Source organism: Trachinotus anak, unplaced genomic scaffold (assembly GCF_046630095.1).
Source record: "Trachinotus anak isolate AG129_WGS33_773 ecotype Australia unplaced genomic scaffold, CSIRO_AGI_Tana_v1 ptg000020l, whole genome shotgun sequence".
Lineage (NCBI taxonomy): Eukaryota > Metazoa > Chordata > Actinopteri > Carangiformes > Carangidae > Trachinotus > Trachinotus anak.
The window spans coordinates 2,809,811-2,837,792 of NW_027273871.1; the positions used below are offsets into that span (position 1 = coordinate 2,809,811).

General features: G+C 40.3%; 1 long non-coding RNA gene across 1 annotated transcript; it reads left to right on the forward strand.

The window, feature by feature from the left end:
* LOC139637365 (uncharacterized) lies at window positions 1-26,776 on the forward strand. The gene is made up of 3 exons (XR_011694589.1): window positions 1-137; window positions 26,051-26,240; window positions 26,667-26,776. It is a non-coding gene; the product is annotated as an uncharacterized lncRNA (long non-coding RNA).
* Window positions 26,777-27,982: the final 1,206 nt, after the last annotated feature.

Consider the following 27,982-nt stretch of genomic DNA (forward strand, 5'->3'; position numbering starts at 1 on the left):
GCTTTGGGAAACCCCTCCCTCCACACCTTTATGCCATCGGATTAGAGGCACCTGTGTCCAACCATTTCTGCAATCCTCCAAAACCAACAGCCGGCGCTTATACCCGCTTCACACAGTGATTGGTCAGCTGTGCAGAGGTGAGAAAAAGGTGCTAGCTCTGTTTTCTCTTTTGTGTCCTTGAACAACTGAGTGCAGTATGAATGTCTTCCTAGAGAGACTGAACGCATTATCCCTGTTTTTAAATGATACCGTGCGTTCTCCTGTATATCGCAGCTTTTCACGTGTGGCGTTAAAGTGTGGCAGCTTGGAACAACAGCAAACACTTTGATTTCAATGTGGTCGACATTATATGAACCAGTGTTGATAGGATATAACTCAGTCTTTAGTTAACTGTGCAACTGGGCATGAAATGGTTTAGAGTGAACATCCCATAGTGCCAGACATGACCTGTGCTCATACACTGACAATTTCTAATTTGAACAAATGATTACAGATCAAATTTTATATTTTCCCTAGATCACTCTTCAAATAAAAAGTGATCGCCCCACTGTGCGTCAAAAACTCCCACAAAACTACATCCTCAGGACAAACATATTAAGGCTCTTACAACAGCAAAATCAGCAGTAACACTTTTATACTGTGGAATACAACAAACATCTTCAGCCTTGTCAACAAAGTTTTTAGTCTTGTGTCATAGAAAACTCAAACGGTTCTCAGAAGAATAGAGGTACACTAACACAAAGAGACCTTGCTAACAGTTTGTCAGAAGGAGGTTTTTGCCTAATTCGCGAGTGTTTGTAGTTTCCTAACATCAGAGAGAGAGACAGAGATAGAGAGAGGAGGCTACAGTGTGTAATGATAATGCAAGTGGAGATACATGTACACCACATCAAAGCAGTGGATTAGTGTGGATCAGCTGCAGACAAACTCTGTGGTAATGAGAGCTAAGTCAGAACTGCAGGGCAGCGTTTGCGCTCGACACATTAACGTCAGTGCAATCCTCACTTTAGTCAGCACTTCTTAAGCTCTCTGACTGCAGAAACCACTTTTTACTGATTCAGGCAACACAAACATGTTTGCAGGGAAAACAACTAGTAGCATTACAGTGCTAGAAGTTTATTTATACAGCCCCTTTCAAAGCATGGACTTGACAACATGCTGCCCCTGAAAGCTCTTGAGGACTGTGAGGACTGTGTGGGTATATACAGACATTTCTAGCTTGTTTGGATGGGTTGAATTAATTTGCAGCAATTTTGATATTGATTATTTCCTTCATTAAAAGAAACCACTAGTATCAGCTTGTCAAATGTGAATATAGTTTCCCAGTTTTCTGTGATAGTAAACCTGAACGTCTTTGGGTTTTTGTTTTTCAGTCAGACAAAACAAGCTATTTCAATATGTTTAACTGGGCTTTAGGTCATTTTTCACTGTTTACTGACATTTTATAGACTGAATAATCTATTAAAGAAGATGGCAGATGTGATGATAATGAAGATAACTGTTGGTGGCAGCTTTACAGTATTTCTATGAAGGAATAAAGCTACACTGAGGTTTTCTGTGTGATGACCGTGATATAAGCAAAAAACATTCAGGTCTTAACATCAGATTTTGACACAGAAGGACTGGTCGTACTTAAAGTCATACTGCAGTGGTGCAAATTTGTGATTAATCAAATTATGTAGACCCAAAGCAGCTGCTTGCTTTGTCCGGTCGGTTATCCAGCCTTGTCTTGTAGTGCAGTTTCAACTTTTAGTGGCCACAGTATTATTATAATTGCTTATGGTCATATTGATTCACTGGTAGCACTTGGTTAAGTCCATGGAAAGATTGTTGTCTGGTTTAATGCACAATGACTTAAGACACGTGTTGATTCACATTCAACTAAAACCACAGTCTTTGTGTAACCTTCACAAAAGTGCTTTTGCTGCATAAATCTAACCAGGGACAGTGAATGTAAACTCCAGGCTCTGGTGTGACAGTCGTGCGCTTTGTACGCCCACCATCTACCCCAACCATCTTAATTCAGAAATAAAAAGGCCTCTACATGTAATCCTGTCAGCGATTATGGTTGCCACCACAATGTAATTGGGAACACTTAAATATGAATGTAATTTCTAGGAGACAGGGTTGAAAAAATTATGGAAATGATGTTAAACCTCACCACTGAGATTCAAACGTAATCATATCTTCACGGAAAATACACGGCTACAGCTAAAGAGCTTGATCTGGTTGCCAGGACAAGGAAACAGTTCGGCACATAAGCCACTGTGAAACAACCAAATGTTTTTGTACATATGAAAAGGGAACTGCACCGATTTTACACGTTAAGGTCTGTTTACAGGTTTTGCAGTACGACTGCAAAACTGCGAAGTTGGCTAATAAAAATAATCTGGGAGTGTGGAGTTAGAAAGAAGCAAACTGAAGCGACTTCTGTAGCCCCCCTCCTCATCTCTGCTAGGGGCTAACACAAGGATGTATTATAACACCTGTGCACTTTAAAATTGCTTTTCTATGCTCTAGGCTAGGCTGGGAAAGTTTTACAAATATAAAGCCTTCATGGCTTAAAATTTCACAATACGAAGAGTGATGAGTTGTTTGTAGTTGTCCTGTCAACAGCTTTACAGATGTCTCTTTTATAATGGTGGTTTATTGGACCACAGAGGATTTTTTTCTGCAAGTACTGTGAGTGGCTTCAAATTGAGTCACAGCGTCATATCCAGCTCTCTTAATGCAACTATTTTTAAGTTTTTCTGTAGCTACATGACCAATGTTCGCATTAACAGTGGTTTACTTACCAGACCAGAAGAAATGTTGTGTGTACTGCGTCAAACTTTATTCCTTTACTCACCAAGTGCTGTCTCCAGCAGTGGAAAGAAACATCAAGATTAACTCTTGTCTCTATCACACCTTTTCTTCTACTGAAGTTAGCATGCTAACCAGCTAGCCTGTCTTATCACTTTCCAATAGGAACCCACTATAGCTTGTTAATGCAATGATGGCAAGAAACAACATCTGGTGGCCTAGAAAACTTACAAATGGCCCCTTTAATACATCCACGGGCTCATCGTTTCAAGATGTGTTAGTCACTAGTAGGTGGGTGGTAGGTAGGTGATTTTGTTACTGCTGGATAAAACCAGACTAGCTGTTTCTCCTTGTTTGCTGTTTCTGTGCTAAGCTAGGCTAACCAGCTACTAACTGTAGCTTTACCAATGAGGGTGGTATCAGTCTCCTTGTCTACCTCTCAAGAGAGAATAAATGTATTTGAACTTAAAGGAGTCCTTTAATATAAGCTGTTTTCCTGTTTCCTGTTTCACCCCAAGTTCCTTAATGTGTGAGTCTGTCAATTAAAAATAAATCACAGATAATAATCAATTCAGAGCCTTTTCAAGACAACCATGCTTCCTTGTTTGATTTTCTCACAAGAAAGCACATGAATGCAGAGCTGTTCATCGGTCACATTTCAGATGTCAGAACTTGTCACAAGCTCTTAAACACTCTGAGGACTGACTTCAGAACAGTTTTACCACAAACAAAATGCAGATGATGGATGATTGATACCCTATCTTAACCAAGTTTAAGTGTCTTCAAACTGATTTTTGGAATGAGCAGAAACCTGGAAGACTGGAGATCAGTCCACACACTTTGAAGTTAATGAGCTAGAACATGAAAAAGGACAAGGACTGTTGGTCCTTTAAGGGTTAACACAGTTAAGATGATTTCTTCAATGATTTGAAATATTTCTGTGAGGTTAAAACATGAGCTTTAGAATAATTTAAACAGCTGTCGAATGTGAGGGCGAAGCGTGGGTGGAGCCTCAGTAACACATGTCAGATGTCACTTTAATATAGTGGCAGTAATGACATTTCAGTTCACAGAGCTCAACCAGCTCACTTCCTCTCCTCCCTACAGCTTCTTCACATCTCTCCTGTGACCTTTCGCTGAGGAGGCAGTCTATAGATGAAATGCATGCTGGGTAAACTAAAACTAAAAGGAATGACATACAGGTACGGCAAAGGTTTGGGCTGTCTTCCATCGCCAACCAAGCTTGATGGGGAGGTATCACTGATACTAAGCCAACTGCTGCAAATGGCAAAGGACAAATGCAAACTGTATTTGAAGGGTAAACCTGTACTTACAGATTTTTTTGGCCACTTGGGGGCAGTGGAAATAAGCATTGACATATCATCACCTTATTGGTGAACATTGTTGTCAGATTGGATGGTTTTTCATTAATTTAGCTGCTTTTTATTTAATTGAGCAGGTAGAAATTGTTTTGAGAGGGTTAGGAAATCATCTCCTGTCTCTCATCTGAGTTCAGTAGACTCAGCTCAACGTGCAACCAAATGCCATGTCAAGTTCAAACCTTATTTCCTATTCCAGTTGTTATTCTTTAATGTACTAAAAGCATACATCTGTTCAAATGATTGGAAACTTTAATGCAACATTATCTAAAAGACATTTCATTTTCTTTATTTCATAACTGGGTTATGTTTTTGTCAGTCCAGTTTGAAAAAACTGATGTTGAAGTTGTTCGCAAAACATTACGCACCAGCATTATCGTTCATTTAGTGTCGTGTGTCCACCTGATGATGAAAGTCCGGTATTCACATTGGTGCTGAACTGGCAGTGTACAGTGACTTTTTAAAGCTTTTATGTTTGAAACAGCTGGGAACAATCTGAGAGAGGAAAGAGCAGAGAAGGTCATTTTGTGTCTCTTTATGGTCATTTTGCGTCTGTTCATAGTCATTTTGTATTTCTTTGTAGAAGTTTCGTCTTTTATGTCTCTTGATGGTTTCACTGACTTTCTAACGAGAAATGTTCAAAGTCACTTCAAACAGGGGCTCTGGGCCACGGCTCCAACAACCTCTTGGGCCACTTACCATTTAGTAATCCTTCTGTGGCTGAGACTGAACTGAAGCAGTAAAACTGTGAGCTAAAAGATGCCATCAAGCTTTGTCATTTTAGCTTATTGTTTTGGTTTTATGTCCCACAGCTGTTTTTGGATCATCAGCACCATTTCCAGCAGACACAGGCAGCTTTTTTTCACCAAACAAACCCCACTGTACACCACCTGCCCAGCATTTCACAGCAGACAGACAAAGTTAGTGACTAATGAGAGAACATAGTGGAGCGTGTAGCAGTTAAAGAACCAGATATATTGTTGTTTTAGAGCAATATAGTGTGAAAAAGAGGGTGAATATCAGATTTGCACCGGTGAGATGGACAAAAATATTCCAAATGGCCTAAAAAATCAGCTAACATAGGTTTAAAGTTTGTGTGTGTGTGTTTGTGACAGAGAGAGATTGATGATACTGTGCGACCTGTCTTTGCAGTTCAGCTCTTTTTATTCACCACAGCCGACAAAAGCTTGAACCAGAGGCTGTGTTTCGCTCTCAAAGATCCATCAACAAAGTCACTGCTATGACAGTGTTTCAGTGGGAAATTTCACCTTGGGGAGATTGTCTGGGGGTGAGCTGCAGTAACTGTTCCAGGCAGTGAAACAGTGCCTTGAATCGACCATGTGAAGGTGCTAGTGGGCAACATAATTTCATTTCTTTACCTTCAGTTGACTGCACCAGCCTGCTGTACCTGCAGCACATGTGAAAAGCCAGAAATATGGGAACGAGTCTGCAGTCCAATAGTTTTACACACTGTTTGCTTTGACAGTGCTGTTTTCTATCAGCATTTAAACAGACACATACAGACACACATACTTTATATAATGGTAATCCGCTCGTTTTTAACGGTCTCTTCAGAATGCAGGGAAATGCCTTGTTTTCCAAGAAAATCAATTTTCCTGTTTTCCAACACAATCATTATCATGCCAAGAAATGAGGATATTCCACCATAGATTTCATATTTGCAGCTCTAATTATGTTAAATTCATCAGTGCTGTCTTATTGATTAAGCACAGGCGGCTGCAGCCGTTCCAAGCACTCTGGGGCTCTCATGCAGATATAATTTTATACAGCAGTACGAAGCAGCAAATTCATGAATCAAACTGTGTGTATATCAAAGAGTCAGCAGCACTGTGGGCTGATTTACACATCAATATATGAGTCCAAATGGGCTGGTCTGTGAGTCAGGGGCCATGCCATGATTTCATAAATAAAGCAGATACATGTGAGCTGTTCATTCACTGAGGCATGTCCTTGTTCTCTAATTTGTTTCTCCTTTAGAATTGGTTCTGACGTGCTCCCAGCTAAATGAGGAGTACAGCTCAACACTGGACAATGAACTGAATTTGTTGAATTTCCAACATTAAGACATTTGAAAATTGAATCCTCAATGTTCAAGAGATTTTCAATAAATAACTGGTCTGAGTCTTGTGCTTTTAAACTAAGGTTAGCTCCAACGTTCAGTGACAGCCACACAGAAGTCAACTAGTGCTGAGACCATTAATCAAATAAATCAATTTAGTCAGCTGACAGGAAATTAATCATCATCAACTATGATATTCAGTCAGTTATTGTAGTCATTTACAGTATCAAGGAAAAATACCAAATACAACATTTGCTGGTTGCTAGGAATCGTTCTCTCATAATTTCACTCTTTTCTGACATTTTATAAATAAACAATTAATCAGACAAATTCAAACTCAGTTCAAACTAAATAACATGTTTTTTCTAAATAAGATTTTGTCACATTAATCTTGTTGAGGTTAACGTGAGAATTTATTGTGATACAGGTTTTAGGTCAGCCTGAGTTAAACATCACTACAAATGAGAGGTCACACAATACTGTATTTTGTATTCATCTTCAGGTTATTTAAAGTTCATATCACACAAAGAGTCTCTGCATATAAACATCTGATGCACAACTGTGAGACCTTGCAGGTTCAAATACACCCACAGATAGAATAACTAACATGCAGGTGTGAATGTTAATGAACAACAGGATCAGATTTGAAGATTTAAAGGTTCAGAAAACAAAAATAACAGAACTGAAGCAAGTTGTTATCAAAGTAGTTAAATGTTTACCAGCCTAACCAGTGAAACTAGAGTATATAGTATTTGGTCACCTGAGATGCTCACTTGTACTCCCACAAGAAGCTTCTGTACTAGAGATTAAATTCTACTTCACATTGTGGGAGTATGAAGATGCTCAGTAGATTTCATGGTGATCTCTTCACAGCAGCAGCAGCAGCAGCATCATCAGTCATCTGCATCTTTTAATTCCCAAGACTTGCTTATCCACAAACTGCTCCAATCATTTAAATCTCTCCCACTTGCCCACCAGCCATCCTCAGTTTTGCCAGTTCACCAAGGGTTTGTTCCAGTACCCACACTTGTGCTATTTGCAAGCAGTTATGTGCCTACTCGTGTGACATATTGCCAGTTATTGCCACATTGCCTGAGGGGCTGTTAGACCACGAGTATGTGGTTGTTTATCACTGCTCACTGGGACACACTTGATTAAAAAGGACATCCCGTCACTCCCATAAATACAAATACTGTTCATGGCGTAATGGAGCTCAGGTGGTTTGTTGAGACAAATAACTAAGATTAACCAAACGGAATTACAGTTACAGTCAGAGCTGAGAGGAGGGACGCAATCAATAAAGACATTAAATCAAGCTAACTAGAAGCATGTAGTTACTGTATATAAAGAATACATGACATTTTTTAAGGATGGATTAAATTCTTCAAAATCTTTGAGAGGAAATGATATTTGATAATTATCTTGATGGTGTCAGATTTGCGATATAAAGACAAACAGGTTGTTGATGTCACATGAACAGTAATAGTCAGTAGTTGTAGACTGTTGTGATCTTAATATTACTTAACTGCATTAAGTGGGGGTTAAGTGTACTGTGTGTTGGCATTTTTGACACACTTGTCAACTACCTATAATCTTAAATGCTGTAGATAGCCCCTCCCCCCCTTCCAAGATTTCCATTAACTCAAGTGTATGCCTGTTCTTTAGTTCGTTGCCAGATTGTCTGTTGGGGTCCACAGCCTCCACTGATCCTATCATAACTTTTTTGATGACCTGTTGCCTGTTATTGGACTTTTGCCTGGTTTCCTTTGCCCCTTGGGCTTGTTGGCCATCATCCTGCCCAAGTCCATCCTGTTTCAGTTCAACTAAACCTGTCTGTTCAGTCTGTGTCTGCTCCCTGAATATCAAAGTTGTTACAGATAGAGACATTGTGTTTTCAAATGTGACATTCTGTCAAAAAAGGCAAGTTGAAAGATTGTCCAAAAAAGAGCTGTTTGAGTCGATAGTTGATAGAAAATGAATTTGCAACTACTTTGGTTTTCAATGAATTGTTTTAGTCAGTCACCAATTCCAGCTTCTCAAATGTGAGTATTCAGTGCTTTTCTTCGTCAGTTATAAGGGTAAAATATCTCTGAGTTATAGCTTGTAGAATAAAACAAGTTATTTTGTTATTGTAGTTCTAGTCCAAAATACAAAGAGTTCTTCCACTGGGGAACATGAATGTCTTGTGTAGAAGTGGAAATTTTGCGATGATGATGCTGAAAATCTGGCCACTGGTTTTTGAGATGTCACAAATAGGTACAGAACATATGTTGGTTCAGAGCAATTTTGGCCTGATGGTGATTCTGGAGCAAAGGTTGGGGGTCACCAAAATCATTAGGATCCATCCTCTCAGGACCATGAATATCCATACTTCCATGGTAATAAAGCCAGTGGATTATCACCATATCTTTGCTGTGTTAGACTGATTTATAAATTGACCAACTGACTGCGATCCTTGTGGCTCCTGTGCAGCTTCAGTATCATCATCAGCAGCAGCAGTAATTTACAGTTCATCACTAAGTCTGTAAAGGTCACAACCTCATGAATGTGACTAATGAAGTCCTGCATTCTCTTGGACACATGGAGATGCTGGACAATAACCCCTAATAGCCCCACTAATAATACATGTCACCCTGTATGATTCATGGAGGAATGATTGAAAGACCTGCAGTGATTCGCTCTGTGTGTGTGTTTGCAGGTTGCTGCTGGTACATTGACAGCAACTTCCTAACTTGAAGCGTCTGCAGTGTGTGCATTGATCTGCCCTTAAGGTTCTGTTCTCGCCCTGATGTGCTCTTGCTCTTGCTATTAGAGTGAATATCAGGTGTGGTGTTTTGGCAGAAAAAGTGGAAAGGAAATCACAGTGTTCCAGGTCTGCCATAAAAATTCTCTTTGATCCGCTCCTTGTTATGTTGCACTTCTCCTCCTCCTCCCCGTTCACGAACACACCATCCATTCGTATTCTCTCCACCAGTCTGTGTCTCTTATCCTCGTTGCCCTCCCACTCTTCCTCGCCTCCTTTACTTCCCCTCCTTTTCTCATTCTGTCATCGTCTTATACCTTTTTTTACCAAACACTCCTTCCTCTTCCTCTCTGTCTCTGATTAAGCTTGCTGGTGCATTAATAAAGTGCAGCTCCCCCTCCCGCCCTCCTCCAGTGGGATTAGGCAGAGCACTAATTCCTTCTCCAGTCCTGGCCGCTTTGAAGTCGACTGCCAGGGAAACCGCCAGCTTCTTCAATTTGCCATTTGCATAATCCCACCACTGCACTCATGTATGCTCATCAGAGTGGAGGATGAGCTAATATGCCGACTAGAGCTGCATATTGGCATTATAATAATCCAGTCGTTTCTAGTAGCATCGCTTTATTCATCAGTGACACTATCAGGGATCAATGGATCACTGTCGTTATCGCCATCACAATGTCATCTTTGCTACGACCCACTTCCTCATTACTCCTGGTTAATTTCGCTGTCCTTATCATAATTTGTAATTAGCATGTGCAAATGCTAATTTTTGCTCATTGGCAGCAGCTGATTGTATTTGTGTGTTGCATTATCTTCCGAGCAGTACCGTGTGGGTAATTCCCACGTCTGTGGCGAGGCGCTGCAGTGATCCAAGAGGAGTGCCTGTGTACTCTCAAACAACACAGCAGAACTAATGTGTGAAAACAGAGCAGCTGTAAATGTATGAATAATCATCTTAGAAACCTTCCCTGTGCGGAGTAAAATGAGACGGGCAGAAAGGAAGACACTGAAGGTTCCATTTGCCTCAATGTTTCCCTAATCCATGAGTCAGCAACCTATGGTCAGCACCCATGACACTAATTTAGGGACAGCAAGCATATCCTATTAATTTTCCAAACAGCATATGATTACTTAAGTCCTCCATGCACAGGGCTAGTCTTAGTTGGGGACCTGATGCGATTTGTAATAACTGCAGTGGTAATTTGTGGAAAAAAATACCTTCCACATTTCACCAAGCGTCTACATAGTCACAGTAGTATCATTTAGCATCTCGTACTATCAACAGAACAAAAAACAAAGCAGCTGATCCTGGATGATTCTGCAAAACCCTGGTTTATGTTAGTTAACATTCAATTCTTGATTGATGTTTTTAAAAGTTATTTCTTGTAATTTCTCTGATTTGGCTCCGTTCCTATGCTGGTGGAGATTATTGAAGGTGGAAACAACAATCAAAATAGTAGCATTTGACATATTTTGGGGTTTAGTAAAGCAACCTCTGTTTGAAAAAAACAGTAAACACCATTATTTAGGGTGTTAATGCTATATAATGGTATATATATATGGAAATTATTAATGAGAGCTCTGATGCCATTTTGGATGTATTGGATATTCAGGAAGCCAATGTAAGTACACAGCATGTGTACTGTGTAATGTGCCTCAATCATACCCACAGATAATCTTTGGGATTTGATCAGGACATCTGAGTGAAACAGACTTTATTTATCCAGTGAGAGTGCATCCCACCAAACACAAACATGAGAGGTACATTTCTAAATCACATGAGGTCCCAAGGTGGTGACTAGCACTGAGAATAGATAGATTAAGCGTTAAGTATTCCAGTAGCAGCTTCTTATCTAAGTTTTGATGCTAAAGCCTTGTCTTTTGAGACAGTGAAGTAGCATTCACGCCCTTAAGAAGAGAACACATGAGCTGCTGCCTGAAAGCTGCAGGAGAAGGGTGCTATCAGTAGAGCCACAACCAGGTAGGAGGCTTTAGTGCTGAGACATCACATAAAATACTGTAATCCCACCACCCAGCAAGCACTGCTTTCTTCAAAGCAGGAGAGACACAAATGCTGAGTCAGCTTTGTTGATGTCTGGCAGGTGAAGGTACAAAGCCACAGCAGTGACCAGAGTTACACAAGACATTATGTTGATTGCTTAACTACCACCACAGGTCTCCATGGTGTATCTTATTCTAAGGGGAGGACAGGATGGTGGAGGGTGGAGGTTAAAGATGTGCAGGATGAGTGTCGGAGAAAAGGGTGATTTAATCAGCCAAGTAGTTTTTAGCCATGCTAGCTGCGTGGCTCAAGGATGACAATGTCAGTCTATCTCAACAACTGCTGGATGGATTGCCATGAAAATCTGTGCAGACATTCATGGTCCCTGTTTGGTTAGAATATTGCCATATGGCATTGATGCTCAAAGTCTGGACTCTGATCCGGATCTTGACCTGGACCCAATGGCAAGTCAATCCGGACCCAGCCCACACGTTATATTAGGAATGCATTGGTACGATACAATAAAGTGTAAGTTTACTACACTCAAAAAATGTTTTATTTTTATCAATAAATTGTTCGTTTTGTAAAATATAACAGATATTAGATATTTATGGTGATCCTGGCCCGAGATTAAGATGTAACCATGGCAACGTTGACAGCCGGCGCACATGTGATGCAATGTTGATGTGCTTCAGTTATCAGGCTTCATGTCAACATTAGCATTTGTTTAATATGTTTATTCTTGTGTGAAAACAAAGTAACTTTATTTGTTGACGCAAGAAAAGTAATTAAGTTTATAAAGTTAAAATTAAAATTTTAAGGTTTGGACCTTTGAATATCAAGTTTGAGAGCCCCTGACATATGTTGAAAAAAGCTGAGTTTGTCCCATACTTTGACCCATGACCTACAAAATAAATGTCGTTCCCATCAGCCTCAGCTGTACTTGTTGTTGAGACGTAATAGCAAGTGGTAGCATGCTAACATGATAATCTAAGAACGTAAACATGCTAACATCAGCAGGTTTGGATTGTAATTGTGAAGATGTTAGCATGCTGTTGTTAGCCAAAGTACAGCCTCACAGAGCTGCATAGCTGCTTTAGTTTTAGTATTAGGAAATAAATGATTCAGTGATTTAAAAATCATAAATTAATTACATACATTCTAGAAAAGGTAAAACTCCATTATACAATAGGTAAAATAAATGTATAAATATAAAAGACTTCAAAGATACAATAGACCTGAAACTGAGAGATATCACGATAATGACATGTGGGGCTGAGGGACCATGAGGTCTTAAGCTAACTGTAAAATTTAAAAATTGAAAACTTTTCAGATTGACCCCCTGAAGGCAACCTCAGCAGACACTTTTCCACACTGGAAAATGTAATTGATGCACTAGTCTTTAATTTGGACTTTGACAAAAGGGCTTTAAATGGAACAGGGAGCAGCTGGCTGGTTGGGACACATTAAGATTCAGGAGACACAGAATGAGCTTTAATCAAGTAAAAAGCCAAGGAAAGGCAGGTAAAGGTAAGACTGCAATGAGTGAAACGGAAGCAGTGCATTGTGGCGCGTGTGGCTGTGTTTGGTTTGGATGCTATCAGCGGTTACGCAAGAAATGACTATATTATCTTAATATATTAAAGGATGAACAAACATTTCTAATTTTAATGTAATGTATTTAAATCTTTTAGGTTGTCAAATAGACACATAATAATATGATAAAAGAATTAATTTATGTAAATGCAGATTGAAAGTTTTGGCTGTCTAGCAATTTGGTTGATCATTTAGTTGATCTGAGAGTGAGGCAAAATTATCAATATCAATGTTATGCTGTTGTGTAAAAAGTTGGAGTAAGGTTGAAGTAAAAACTTGAACTGGAGTAAGCTCAACAAGCTAACTACTAACTTCTGTGTATTAAGTACAGCACTACCTGATAAAATGATCAACAGAAATGATGAGAGAACAAAGTAGAATTACAAAAGAAGGTGCTTGTTGCTTCTGACACCTGTCCAGAGTCAAACAACCTGTACCAGCAAAGAGGAGCGCTAACATAACTGAACACTAATTCAATGGTTGCTCAATTAATGGTGATGTCCAGATAAATATCAATAATCACACATATATTTAAGCATGATTTCCATTTTGTCTGTGCACACAGAGATTTTAGAACAGTTAATGTTTTCTAACAACGCCCCTTAGCTCTTCTGAAAACACTGTAAACCACAGCCTCCTGGGGCTTATTGCTTTAGTCTATCACCCACATTGTCACAACATCTGTCAGGGTATTCTGATAATACTAATTTCTGTAGCTCAGTGTTTGATGTAGGCCAAAAAATGCTGTACCTGCACTAGAGCGCTCAAAGCAATAACTCAGCTGCACAGAGGAGCTGTCAGCTTCCTGACATCATGTCCAGGACTCCCAAAGCTCTCTTCCCCTCTGACTGATGAAAATGCATAAACACCCTTCCCTTTGTAATCAGGCAACAAACTTGAATGTACTGGTAACATAACGCAAATGGTAAGTGTTCAGGAAGAAGGTATGAAGGGAGCGGAGTCAGAAGAAATTAGCTTTTGATTGTCTCCAGGCTGCACTTTAACTCTCAGTGAAGCCAAGTGTGTTTAGATGGGGCAGGCAGACAAAAATGTGATTCCTGATCCTGTGGCTGTTGCCAGTGCTTTCTGCTGTGAACAATCTATTTTGGTGTTAATATCAGGACACAACACAAGCTGAGGCCAAGCTGACCCCAAGTCTTTCATGTGATCCTCCATGGTTATGAGTCAGTGTCAGTGATGAACAAGATGGGGTTCATGGTAGTTTGAAGCTAGAAGAAAAACAGATCACAAGGCCTGTGTCCACAGGCAGCTGTTTTTGCACTAGCGGCGTCTATTTTCGATACAAATCCTATTAAGTTCAGCATTGACGGTGCTCAATGTCCTTGGCGCAAAAACACCATCCGCATATGTCCTTTTTTTCCACTGTGCTCACGGCGCTTTCAGTTGAGAATAGTTAAACCTCTGGAACAACAATGAGTCCGTTAATAGAGTGCAACAGGGATGGCGTATTTTTGTAGGCCAACCTGGAAATTGGCATCAACCTGGTTCCCTTGATTAAAAAGTGAATGGCATTCTTACATTGGCTTTTGGATTGTTAAGAAAATAAGTAACAAATGTTTATGATACTTAAACGTTTCGTTCAGGATGACAATCTTCACAAATGGACATCACTTGGTGATTTCTGAAGCCCAGAAGTAAAAAGCTAATGTTAGGCTATAAACAAGCTAGTTTCCAACCTGTAATTTGCTTTACACCCTTACCTCTTCAACAAAAGCCTTTCGTCTAAGAAAGTTAGAGTTTGCAAGAGTGTGCGTATGAACACAATGACGCTGTGAAGGGGGACTGGTGAGTAGTTTTCATGTTCGGTGTGATGACGTTTAATGTCCCCGACAACCTCTGTAGTCTCCTCTAGTCACTAGTTAGCAACCGCTAAGAAACACTGATGCTTAAAAATCATGAGTGGCGCATTTACTGATGTATTTTATATTTTAGAATAAAATGCAAAAATGCGTTCAGCTTGTATTAACCACAGCTCTTATTCCATGCATCTAACCAAAAACCCATTCAAAACATCCATTGACTTCAGCATGAGGGAACTGGAGGTGCAGAAAGCGAATTTATGAATCGTTCCTGTAGGAGGGGTCAGGAATGATGACATCAACACTGTCAACAATTGCTGAGAAACCTATAGGAGAGATTGACCCTGAGGTATTTACGATCTAACTTTAAAGAGGTGATGGTTTTAGAAGATGGTTTTTGTAACCAGCAATGAGACGAACCATCCAACCTGGCTGTTTCAGGGGAAACTGTAATGTTAATATTATTGCAATATTACAATCGTTTAGATTTGACAAACTCATAGGAACAGTTTGGGGTGTATTTATTTTTATTGAAATGTGGTGAAATACTGTATCTGTAAGAACCCCAAAGTCCACAGAGGCCAATAAAACGCATTTATTATGTATGCAGCTTTACTTCCAGACAAACTGGTAGCAACGAATTTTACAGCATATTTCAAAATGCTACGGACAACAGAGCCAGCAGCAAATTACCAGAGGGCTTTCCGAGAGAAGACTGTTCTGCCCAGGATGACAGTGCACGTTGCCTGGCTGATCATCTCCAGGGCCGGGATGCAAGCTGCTGAGATGACTGCTGGACTCAATTGGCGGAGGGTTCCTCATGTCTCCAAAAGCATCAGAGCAAATTTTGAGACATTATTTAGATAAACTGGAAACATTTTCAACATCTAAATGGTGATTTGTTTGCTTCCATGTAAATTTGAATGAGGAAGGACACCTATGCAGAGCCAACAGAAAACTACCTTGAACATACTCTGTGTGACTGTGCCTTGCAGAATCATTCAGTGGGCTTAAATATATTTGAGAAAATGCGGCCAGTGGTGCCCTTTTCTTCCAAATACCACCTGTTGTCAAGATCTACCTGGCCTAGATTGGGATTTACAGAAAGAGAGCAGAAAGGTGCCAGCTGCTCTCATAGTTTGAGGTAAATTCACGTACATGTGGTATTTTCATTTTTCTTTTAACCTTTCCACACACGATTCTTCGGGTTGACGTTAGTCATGCAGTCAGGGTCACACAGGTTAGTTCTTACTCGTCCTTCCAGCGCCATCACTTTTCTGTGGCAAAGGAACAGTGTGAACACTTGTCTTTCAAGAGTGGTTTCCTAAGGAAAAATCAGCCGTCTGTCAATTACATTTTCTCTGGTCCCTTGAAAAGCATTTTTTCCCTACACCCCAGACCTTGAAAGGACCTGAACGTTTCTTAAGAGAAATAACAGCTGCATTCTGTATGATGCAAATAATTGGTTATGCAAAGAAGAATTACAGTGCACGATACACTGCTTTACCATGTTTTGGCGGAAGTGCAATCTTTGCTGTAGATGGAGGCATTGTTATATGCTGTAGAAACAGGCATTCATCTTTTTTATACGTGAGTGTGCATAATTTCATAAGAATATAAATTAGCCCCAAGCACAAAATTTCAGTTTCCATAACGACAGGTCTTTGAGGGTGTGTTTATCACCATATATACCCTGTCCCCCATCCCCAGTGTAACATTTTAAAGAAGATGCTGACAGTGATTAATATGTTTACAGATGAGACAGGGGTGTATGGCACCTCTCCCCCAGTTACAACACTTTTCTGGCATCAGTTTCACACCTTTCATCTGATTAAGCGCCCAGCTCTCACTTCTGGTACCGGCTGTCTTGTTGACGAGCTCTGTTGGAGGGCGCAACACTGTGAAACACCAGCAGTGCAGATATTTCTGGACTGGAGATGCCAGAAGCCAATATCTGATGTCTATATTCAATGTCCTGTAATTTCACTAAAGCATACAGCATTACAAAGAGACTGTCCCCCCAAGAAGAGGCATAGCATCAGTCATTTTAGCATGATGCATGGTTCTGGTAGACAGTCACAAACTACAGACATAGAACAATTACAGGTTTCCTAAGGGACCGACGTCATTGTTTCACCTCACAACACCAATAAGACCATTCCTTTGTTGCTTCACCATGTTTAGAGTTGGAAATGTCTAACTAAGGGAGAAAAGGGGAAAAGAAATCTGACATGCTAGTGTCTATGTCAGGTTTTTGTGAAGTTTCCTTCTATGATGCACCAGCCAAACCAAAAACACTTATTTTTATTCCACACACTCCTCATCCATCAGCCCAGACCATTATTCATATCACTATAATTATCTTGTGGGCCAACCTCAGCACAAGACCCCCACACTTATTTCTGCAAGTCTACTTATTGTTATTGTGCTCAGACGGGACACAAATCAAATTTTAGATCGCCAACAAAGTCAGTGGGAAAAAAGGTGATTAGATATGAATTCACCCAGGGCAGCATGAAATGGCTGAACTAAACACCAACACACACTCGCTACTGTAGCTTGCAGCTAATGTACAGTTGGTACTTTGGATTTTTAAGTCTAAATGTTGTATTCAATATCATTCAGTTAGTATCTGAAGTGATCGGTTGTCTATTATATTTACAGAAATTGCAGAATAAATCTTTCATTCGAGGTGAATGCAAGCTAAAGTTTTCTGCCTCGTTGTTTTTAACTTCAGCTGCAGGGTTTATGGACACACCCACCCACTTTAGTATTAATCAATTCTACAATAATCAAACTGTATCCAGTCGCACAGACAACAATAACCAGTTAGTCAGTAAATCACTGCATCTGTGTAAAGCTAACACTGTTTCCTGTCTGAAAGTAATTCCTCATGGGGGATCATTATGAAGGAAATACAGAGTGAAAAAGAGAGCACACACATTAATAGACTTAAAAGACTGAAAGAATGACTGGATGGGAGCAGAACACGAGGTGACAAAAGAGAAGAAGCGGAGAGGCTGGTTATAGGTGATATATGCCCCAGCAAGCAGTGAAGCCCTGACAGCTTTCACATCTCTGAGAAAACATTATCCAGGAGGGCATGCAAGAAGAGATGTGCCAGGACCTGCATCCTGTCCACACATTATACTGCTGTCAGCAGAGGGCCAGGCAACCACACCAACGCACAACACATGCAACACATCCAACACACAGGACAACACATGCAAGCAAACAGAAAGGTTTACGGGTTCTACATGCCATGCATACCCACACACTGTTATATGCGTGCATTTAATTTCTCTGAATTGTTGTTTCATGAGTGAAAACACTGAGCTGTGTCCTAACTCTGTACTAATTGTTTACAGGTATTTCTACATACTATTTTTTGCATCTTGTCAATGTGTACTGATTTGCATTTAATACACAAGAAGTCAACATACGTTCAATTTTACACAGTGACTGGAAATTATGCAGTGTGTGCAGATGGCCGACCAAAAAATTTACAAACATAATGGAAATGTGGCAATTGTTTGACTGTTGTTAGTTTTATGTATTTAAGGAATGTCACAGTCTCCTCATCTGTTTTCATCTGCCACTATTTTTTTGTCTCTTCAGTGGATGTTTGACTCACATGATTTGTCTTGATGATTTATTCGTTGTTTCACTCTTTGCCCCATTTTGCTTTTATCAATACATAACTTCAGCCAAGCGTCAGAAGTTTTTTAAAGATATATCAAGAAGTTTTTTGAATTTCTGGCATTTCCACTCAGGGTTTTTTTTATGCACAAATGGAACATGCATATAAAAACAGGTGGATGGAAACCTGCCTGTGGCAAAAGTGATGATTTAGGGGCTTAAAAATTCTGGGGGAACCACTGAATCTTGCCCAAAAAATGGTGAACGTTTGCCAAAGGACAAGTGATAAGACCAAAGTAAACCGGTCTGGGTCAGTTGGCAGGTAAACTCATGTCCTGTGTGTGTGTGTGTGTGTGTGTGTGTGTGTGTGGACCTGTAAATATTCTTATCTGTAAGTCTTTAGATCTAGTTGCTGCTGGTCATTTTATTTATTCAAGTTTTATTTTTGGTAATCACATCAGCTGAGGGAGATATTTCCTAAACTGAAGGTAGTTTTACAAAGTTTACTCAACACCAGTTCCCACTGTAGGCTCCATAATCGGTGTTGCCTGTGCCTCTCCATCCAGGATCTCACCCAAACTGCACCTTTTTCCTCCATCTTTGGCCTTTTCAGTACAAACCACACAACAGATATCATTATAAACAGCTTGTTTTGGTACAAAAAAATTGCTATTCTTGTGGGATTTATGGGGTCATCTAATGTCAGAACTCTATTTGTTCAGTGTGTTGTCTAGTGTATTTACTCTGTAAGGTTTGCTCCTTCGTGACTATCAAAGACCAAAAAAAAACAAACAAAAAACCTGTGCAATGGAAACAATCTGTATGTGTGGTTTGTCCAGTCTTTGTAGGGTCCAGCTAGTTCTCAGGTTTGTCTCAAGCTTAAGAGAAACAATTGCTGTGCACTGTTTAGTTTATGTCCAGAAGTTTAAGCTTATCAACCTGTGGAGAACGGTGCAACAGCAGTTATTTGACATATATCTTTCTATGTTGACATGTCTTGTATTTATAACTTAACCCCTCACAATGAACCTCAAAAACTCATTCAGTCTTCCTACAGCTTGAACCACCTCCTCACACATTTTACATCTGTGACTGACAATGTCAAAAATCAGAGCAACTGTCTGTTCTAACATGCTCAGAAGCAAGACCCAGTGCAGTCGGAATTCCCTATTCTTCCTTTGTACACTGGGAAGTAACAAGCTTTGTCTGATGCTGCACCAAAGACTTCATCTCCCATCATAACCTGGGTGGATATGCTGCCACTAGCTGTCTAGTTAGCCCCCGCTCTGAACTCTGTCTGTTAACATGTCATGCGATGTCACTGAGGTTGCTTTGGAATCTCCTTTTCATGCAGAATCAGAGCCTTTTCAAAGGCCCTCTGAAGAGATAAGCGCACCGTGCCAACCTGACTCTGGAATACAAATGCCCTTTTTAGCATAGGGAGGTGAAAAGGCAAAGATAACACACAGGAAATGTGTCAGGGAGGAGAGTCTGCATGAATGTGGACCTTATGGGAAGGAAAGCTAAGGAAGGGACGGAGATAGATATGCACATTTCGAGGAAATGTGGACATAGAGGCAAAGACAAATATGTGAAGAGAGAGGGTGTCGTGTGATGAATGGGTTTGTTGAAATATGGTATTGATTTTGGCATTTTGTTGAATATAATATTTCAGCCACTATTATCTATCTTCAGAGTGCAAATTCAAAGGAGGTTCTTTCGTGATCTCGCAAAGATACGGAAAGCCAGCAATGACATTTTCCAAGCCAAAAATCCACACATTTTTTCTTGGTCACGGTACACTTGATTCCTGAGATCACCTGCTTGGTCAACGTCCACGTTCATGTCCAAAGAAACACTATATTGGTTCTGGAAGCAAAACTTAGATCTCTGAGTCAAAATCCAGTATTTGTTGCCGTCAGATTGGTTTGGCTGAAAGTAAAGTTAGAGGAATAGTTTGACATTTTGGGATATATGCTTGTTTGTTTTCTTGCGCAGCAAACAATGAGATGAGAAGATTAACGCTGCTCTCATATGTCTGTTAAACATCAGGCTACAGCCAGCAGCTGGTTAGCTTAGTTTAGCATAAAGACTGGGATCAGGAGGAAACAGCTAACCTGGCTCTGTGCAGAAGTTACAAAATCCTCCTCTAAGGCTTAGTCGTTAATGCTTTATATCTAATTTCTTTAATCTGTTTAAAGTGTAACGGTGACATTTAGCTGTTTTACAGAAAGTTTTTGAGCATCACTATTTCTTGGCTGGGACAAGTAACCTCCTGAAGTCTCTGCTGGTTTGTGGGTAACTGCATAGCGGATCATAAAAGTCAGTAGGATTCATTGTCTTGGGACCTTAAATGTTTGTAAAAAATTTCATAGCAGTCAGTGGAACATGTAAGATAGTGAGAGAGAGTGAGAGAAAGAAAGAGACAGCACAAAGGGCTGAAATGGAAAAAAAAGATCTGCCTGGGGGCAAGACTATCAGTCAGCTCTTCAGAAGTTTAACTCCATCCAGCACAGTGATTCTGAGAGCAGGTTTCTTAGATTTCCTCTCTCACATGTTCACTCACCAATCCTATGATGCATATTAAATCACTGGGTGAATAATGAAGCCTATCGCACATAAATTAGAGAGACATGTTGAATTCCCCTCAGGTTCAATCACCATGAATATTAAAGCAAACTCACAAGGTTACAGAGAGGATTGGAGACAGGCAGAACAAGTGGAGGGTAGATGAAGAAATATATGAAGAATGAAGGACAAAGAGAGATAGCAGATAAAGAAGAGTTGGCAAGAGGTGGAAGCAGGCGTCGTAAATTTTAATCAGCGATAGCCATTTAGCTTACGTCTGAAAACAGGTTCAGAAAGGGGGTTATTAAATTACCAGTGCTACATGGTATGTCACTGTTGAATCTGTGAAGGTGATTTTTAAGTCAATAGGTGGGTTTCATAAAAAATGTGACAAAATCTTGAAATATCACAAAAAAATGTTTATGCTTAGCTGAGGTGGAAAGGTTGCATGAAACATGGGACTTAAAGGAGCTATTTGTAAATTTTTACTATTTCTACATTAGCATTAAGAAATATTTACTTGCCAGTCTAGAGAAAATGTTGCAGGTTCAGCATCAAACGTCATTCCAGTACTCACCAAGAGCCGTCTCCAATGGGGGAAAGCAAAACCAATGTTGACTCTTGTCGCTATCACTAGTTTTCTTCTACTGATGTTACCATGCTAACCAGTTAGCCCCGGCCTGTCTTATCACTTTCTGATAGCGTCTCGCCTCCAATCTGCCCTGAACATGTAGTGCTGCTCAGAGTGCATATTATAACCTCGTTTTGTAAAGGCAACAATGGCCGATGCTCTTGTCAAGCAACAATCACCACCACTCACTCCTAGCAAGAAACCACATTCGGTGGCATAGAAAACTTACAAATAGCCCCTTTAATACTCTGACTGGAAGAATTACAAATAGGTAGGTGGAGTATGAGGAGAAAAAAAAGCCCTTTACAAAATATTTGGTAGACAATTCATTTAAATGTTGCACATAAACATAGTAACTGCAAATTTTCTGATTTATATTGAGTGTTGTGACTGCCAGTTTTGTTTTGGTCTTGTGTATTAGTTACCGACAGGTGTCTTACTTAATGTCTGATATTACTGTTGCACATGTTTGGTCTTACATGGAGATAAAAGCTAACTAATATTTCAGCCTATTCCTGGACACTAAAAACTGGCTGCAGGGCTGGATATCTATCAAAGATAAATCAGAGCTACATGGAGCAAACAAAATAAAAAGCTTAAACTAAACTCTGAGGTACCAAAATCACCATGGCAACCACTGCTGCCCTGCAGGCACTAATGAGGACCCAGAGCATTGCTAAGATCTGGAACTGAAACTTTACATTAGATATAATTCTAAATTGATATTATCAACTGAGGTCAGTAGTCCTCTCTTCCTGACATCTGGTTCTTGCTCTGCTTTCCCGATCATATCGAAATTGATTGTAGCCTTCTCCTCTGCCTGTACAAAATCCCGCTTTGTATGCCTTGGTCATTAGATGGTTTATAAAGACTCATCTGTAGCCTTTTTTTTTAAAGTATCCAAGATACCGGGTTTTGCCTAGAGGCTGCAGTTCTTCTGATCTGCTAAAACCGAGCTGTCAGTAGTTCACCTACTCTACCTTAAATTGCCCCACCTTACTTTTCTAAGATTCGTAACTGACCCTAGCCTTCTCATTCCTCCCCACCTCAGCAAAAGGTGCTCTTTTTAGCCTGCTCTAACCTCAACAAAACTGCATCAAGCAGACAAATTCTGCAGTTATAATCTTTCTTATTAGAAATAAATCTTTCTTGGCAATATCCACAGTCAGGTTCAGTAGTCCTCCCCTCCTAACATCTGGCTGGACGAACCTTTGCCTCCCACTCTGTATGTCTCCTCCTTTGCTGAGGACAGCCTAAAAAAAGCACCGCCTTTTCTATCCATGATTTCTAATAGATTTTATCCTCCCCAAGCACCTGTGCTTCTTCTGAAAAGATGCAGTCATGCTGAAACTATCACAAAAACCTGGTTCAGTTAAAGTCAATGTGGCCATTTTTCTTTCCCAACACTATCCACTTGGGAGGTCAGTAGTTTTCTAACCCTGCTGACATCTGGCTACATCAAATTGTTCCTTGCACTCCTCGGTCATTATACAGTTTGTAAGAACCTGTCTGCAGCATCATCTCTCATGCTCTGGTATGACCAGCCTGGAAAATACCATGCCTCCGGCTCCTACTTTCCTCTTACGGTTTACCTGAAAAGGATTGTAGCCTCCTCAAACTCCAGCCTTTGTTACAAAAAACAATATCCACAGCTGAGGGCAGTAGTCCTCCTCTCCTGTTGACATCTGGCTAGACAAAAATGCTGCCTCACACTTCTTAGTCACCAGTTAGTTTGTAAAAACCTGTTTTCTTTCTTTTTTTTTTTTAATATTCCAACAACCTAGGTTTTTCTTCTGCAACTACAGAAGACACAGCCCTTCTGATCTGCTAATACCTGGCTTTCATTAGTTCATCTCATCTGCTTTAATATGTCCTGCCTTATGTTTCTAAGTTTCCTAACTCACTGTATCTTCACGAAGCTCCTCCCTATTTAGCAAAAGCTGCTCTTTCTAGGCTGCTGTACCACCAGCTGTGCTCTGGTCTACAGCTAGCAGGCTCATCCTGAAATCATAAACTACCTCATTAGACATAATTCTTTCTTGGCACTATCCACAGTCAAGTTCAGTAGTCCTCCGTCCTTACTGACATCTGACTGGACAAACCCTTTTCTCCCATTCCTATGTTTGTCGTCTCTTTTGCTTTTGTATCCATGTTTTCTGATGGATTGTAGCCTCCTCAAGCACCTGTCCTCATTCCAAAAAACTGCAGTCCTGCTGGAACTATTACAAAAATCTGGTCCAGTTCAAGTCACTCGTGCCTTTCTTCTTTCTTGACGATATCTTCAGTCAGGGCAAGTAGTTCTCCTCCTCTCCTACGCCACCTCCCACAACACAGCTGTTTAGTTGAACTTGTTTTTGGCTTCCTAGAGCTCCTCCCAGATCCTGACTGTTTTTTCTGGAACCACAGAAAATGCAGTGCTTTTAATCTGCTGATACCACAGCAAACTTCACTTCCGTCCTAGATCAATCAGGCTGTTCTTGTCCTGATCTGATAAACTAAAGCTCTGACAAATTTGGACTGTGGGCTAACTGCCCCTTATAAATGTCCAATTACCTCCTTTGAAACTGGTGCACACAAGTTATTTTGTTTCTGCAGCTTCCGAAGCTGCAGTCCTCCTGGTCTGATAACATAGCAAACCTCCCCATGTTTTTTATGAAGCAGGTATTTGGTAAAAAATACATTTAAAACACAAAATGTATTTTTATCAAACATTCTTCTGTCATTAACTTCACAGTCAAACAGCATCCTCTCTTATCTGCTGGTTGAATTATTTCACTATGCAGTTATGAAACAAGGATATAAACTATTAATATTCCCTGAATGAGAGGTCAATCCCACCTCCTTTCTCAAACTGGCTGGACATTGCAGTGGACATTGAGAGTCTGAGCTCTGAAAGAGAGGGGTCAGTTCATGACAGGAAGTGAATGTTCACCTTGTTCCACATAGAAATAAAGAGGAGGTGAACTAAGTTGCAGTCAGACTAGAATATACCTTGAAAAATGAAATTAAGGGGAAGCAAAACCCAGACTCCACACTGTGTCCACTGTCTTCCTGTTTCCTGTTTCACTGGCCTGCCTTGCCCCCACCGGTTGATGAACCCTGCTGCCCTTGAGTCCATTACCTGCAAAACCAGACCTTCACAGTATAGTCTAACCCATTCTCTGGCCTCAAGACAAACTTTCTGAAGTTCAGTCCCACAGCTTGTATGAGTCTAACGAGAGCAAAATAGTCTGTGTGTTGTGTTCTGATCTGGGTTTTGGTAATGAGACAGAAAAATTCCCAGCATAGCATCTCAACAAATGTATTTTCATAAGGTTGGCTGTGAATGCTGCAATACAAAATGACAGGAAACAGATGAGTCACTCTGAGTTTTTTGCCTCTATCTCTGACTTCTAATCGGATAATAGAACGGCTGCGTGCTCTCTTCTCCATCTGGCGTTCCCACACTCTCATGTCTTAATGCCCCCTGTTCACACTTAGCAACCACACAGCTGGGCCTCGAGTGACAAATTCTCACTTTTGTGGCACACAGTCAGTCACACATGCTTGACAGGACAGCTTAATATTTAGAGAAACGGACGTTCAAACAGATGACCCGAGTTTAAGCCCCAGGAACCGGAAGCATCAATCCTGCTTTAAAGGCCATTCTAATGGTTTTAGCCCATTGACATCAAATCATTTATACATCACATCACAGCTGTCTCACCATTTTAGAAACCAAATACTGGGATTTCCTACTATTCCAGGCATCCATTGGTGTCTATCACTTCTCAAATTAAAACACTTTAGCAGTCTCTTAAAACTTATGTTGTGTAATCATCACAGTGAAAGCTGCATTATGTCTGCATTATGTTTTGTCCACCATAAGAGTAACTTTATCAACCATGAATGCAGATTTGTTGTGTACTATTGACTTCATTTCACAGCTCGAGCTAACGGTAGCTTCACAGACTGACAGGACAAGCTGCTTCACTCAGTCAGAGATTTTAACGTGATATGATGACACTATGTGCTTGAAAGACAACATCAAAAAGTATAGCATTAAAATTATACAGAGCGATTTCTTTCTGTCTTCATCAATGAAACCATCCTTGGCCGAGGGTGCAGAGAGCGCATTAACCAGCCAACAACAACATCAATAACCAGGAATTTTTTTTGTTGTTTCACCAAATAACGATGGGAATCACAGCTCTTTGAAGGGAACCAGATCTTGTGGCTCTATTCCTTTCTGAAAGAATCTTTTTTTCTTTTTTGCTGTAATGAAAGGATAAGTGATGCTTTCATATGAAAACAAACAATTGTTCAAACCTTGGTATGCATACTGTAGCTTTTAGTTCAGGTTAGACTTGCTATGTTCCTATGTTCTGCTATATCTTGCTTCTCTTTTCTGCTCTAGTTACACATTATTCTATAGAGGTTGACTAACACCTTGACTTTGAGGAAATCATATGACCTCCTTTCTGGTCTGGTTTGCAAATATGAAAACCCATCATGTGATGCATTCCTCCTCAGCTCAACCGCACCATCGCTTCATTATTAAATTCAAAATGTTTGAGCCGGGGATGAGGTTTACACTGAATTATACTGGTGAATAAATTGCTGAGGTTTTCCTCAGTGATCAATTCTTTCTGCATTACAACAAAACTGCACTGCTGGAATTGTATGGCTCCATTTTCTGACTTAAATGAAAATCAAATCAATCATTAAAATAAAATAGGGTGTTGCAATTTTCAGACCATTGTTTTCGTAATTGCAGGTTTTAATTTAACATAATGTGAAATCTCTAGCTGCGTGCCCCTCACTACAATGGAGTAATCCATCCACCCACCAGCTCATTCAAGGCTCTGACAGAAAGCAGTGGTTCCCGGCCTACCAGCCTGTGGAGAATCGATTGGCTCTGGCTGGGGAGAAAAAAGAAGATCATGCTGACGGATTTGCAAAAGGCAACTTCACATGCACACACAGGAACACACTCAGGTTATTATGGAGTCAGAAATACAGACGCACTCCCAGGAATGCAAGTGAGATACATTCTTGCAGACTCCCTGTGGCACATTTGGCACCTCTGATTTTTGTAGCGCAGACTATTTTAGCAGATAAACGATGAATAAAACCCCCAGTGATCTGCTATGCACAGATCTTGCTCCTGCCATCTGTCTTTTTTTAATGCAGGAGGATGAACACCCATAGTTTTATTTTAGAATTTAATCATTCTAATTAATAGTTACCTTTGAGCCTCTAGCTTGTATTAAAAAATATCAGGACAGCCAGCTTCTGCAACAGCACTTACCCAGAGGGCGTTCATGCCCTTAACTCCTAAACACTTAATGTGCTGTTATTATTCCTCTCTGTAGCCCTGTGGCCTGTTTTCATTGTGCCTTGTTGTTTCCTCTTCTTTTGCAGGTACATGTAATTGGTGGTTAGAGCCTTTCACTTGGCCTGGCTCAGAACACCTGAGCCCGATGCCCCCAGTCAACACAAAAGCTGCCACTTTAAGTCACGGTCACATGACATTTACATTTCTGTTCAATGAAATTCTCCTGCACTCGGCCCCGAAAAGGGACACGCTGTCACTTTTCTGATGCATTATTGAATAAAAGTTGATCAGCGAAATCACAAAATATAAACAGTGTATGAGGGTGATGCTACTCTTTGTAGCCTGTTCCAAAAAATAGTGACGGAAATAACAATAAGCTATAAGTCATGATGTCACATCCAGGGCAGCCTCTGTTCCACTAACTGCTGTAAGTCAGTGCAACCTCTTATTTAGCATTTCTTTCTTCTAAAATAATAATAAAAATAAAATGTGTTCCTAGAGGGTACTTTCCATATTGGATATATTTACTGTAAGTTACTATAAGAAATTTTGATTTTAACAGTTAGAAGTTAAACAATGCTTACGAACATAAAAGTGCTACAACATAATGTTTTTCCCCTCTTGTATGTTTGTGTAGTCTGTCCTCCTCCAGGTGAAGAGGTGGTTGTGTGGCATCTGGAAGGTGCCAGATGTCCTCGCAGGTCAAATTCTTCATTGATGTTTGGCAAATTTGTGATTTGTAATTTTGGGCTACATAAATACAATTGATTTGACTTGACTATTTGCATCATTGTAACTTGGTTTCATCCATATCCATAAAACTCACCAATGTTCTCCTTTGCTCTCTGTGGATCAAATTTCATCATCTCACTGATACCTCAAACAACATGCCCCCAAAACGCAGAGGCGTCCAAATGACTAAATCCACCCTTGAGGGCTTGGAGCCAGCAATGATGAGAATACACTAAAATGTGGGCATATTGTACAAACATCATGACCAGACTGATAAGGGGGGCCAAGGGCAAAACTGTTGAACCTCTATTAACCCTCTGTTCCCATCATTTTCTCTGCATTGTGTACGGTTTCTCTAAGCTTGAATACTACCTGGCCTCTGGTCACTGCGTGGTGAATTGATTAAACAAATTAATTTAGGAAAATTCACCATTTATCCAGTCAGTAGATGAACTGGAGGGGGCCCAGTGAAGGCTTTACCAATGGACAGGGGGAATCCAGGTCAATGCTACTGGCCTGTAGTTGCTGGTGGCACTAGGACGGGTCTTCTTCAGTCCATAAACCAAGCAGGATGTCTTCCACAATACAGGGACCTTCTCCAGACATAAACAGAGGTTGAAGAGGTTGTGAATCATGACTTGTGGACGCCTTGAGAACCTTTTGGCTGATA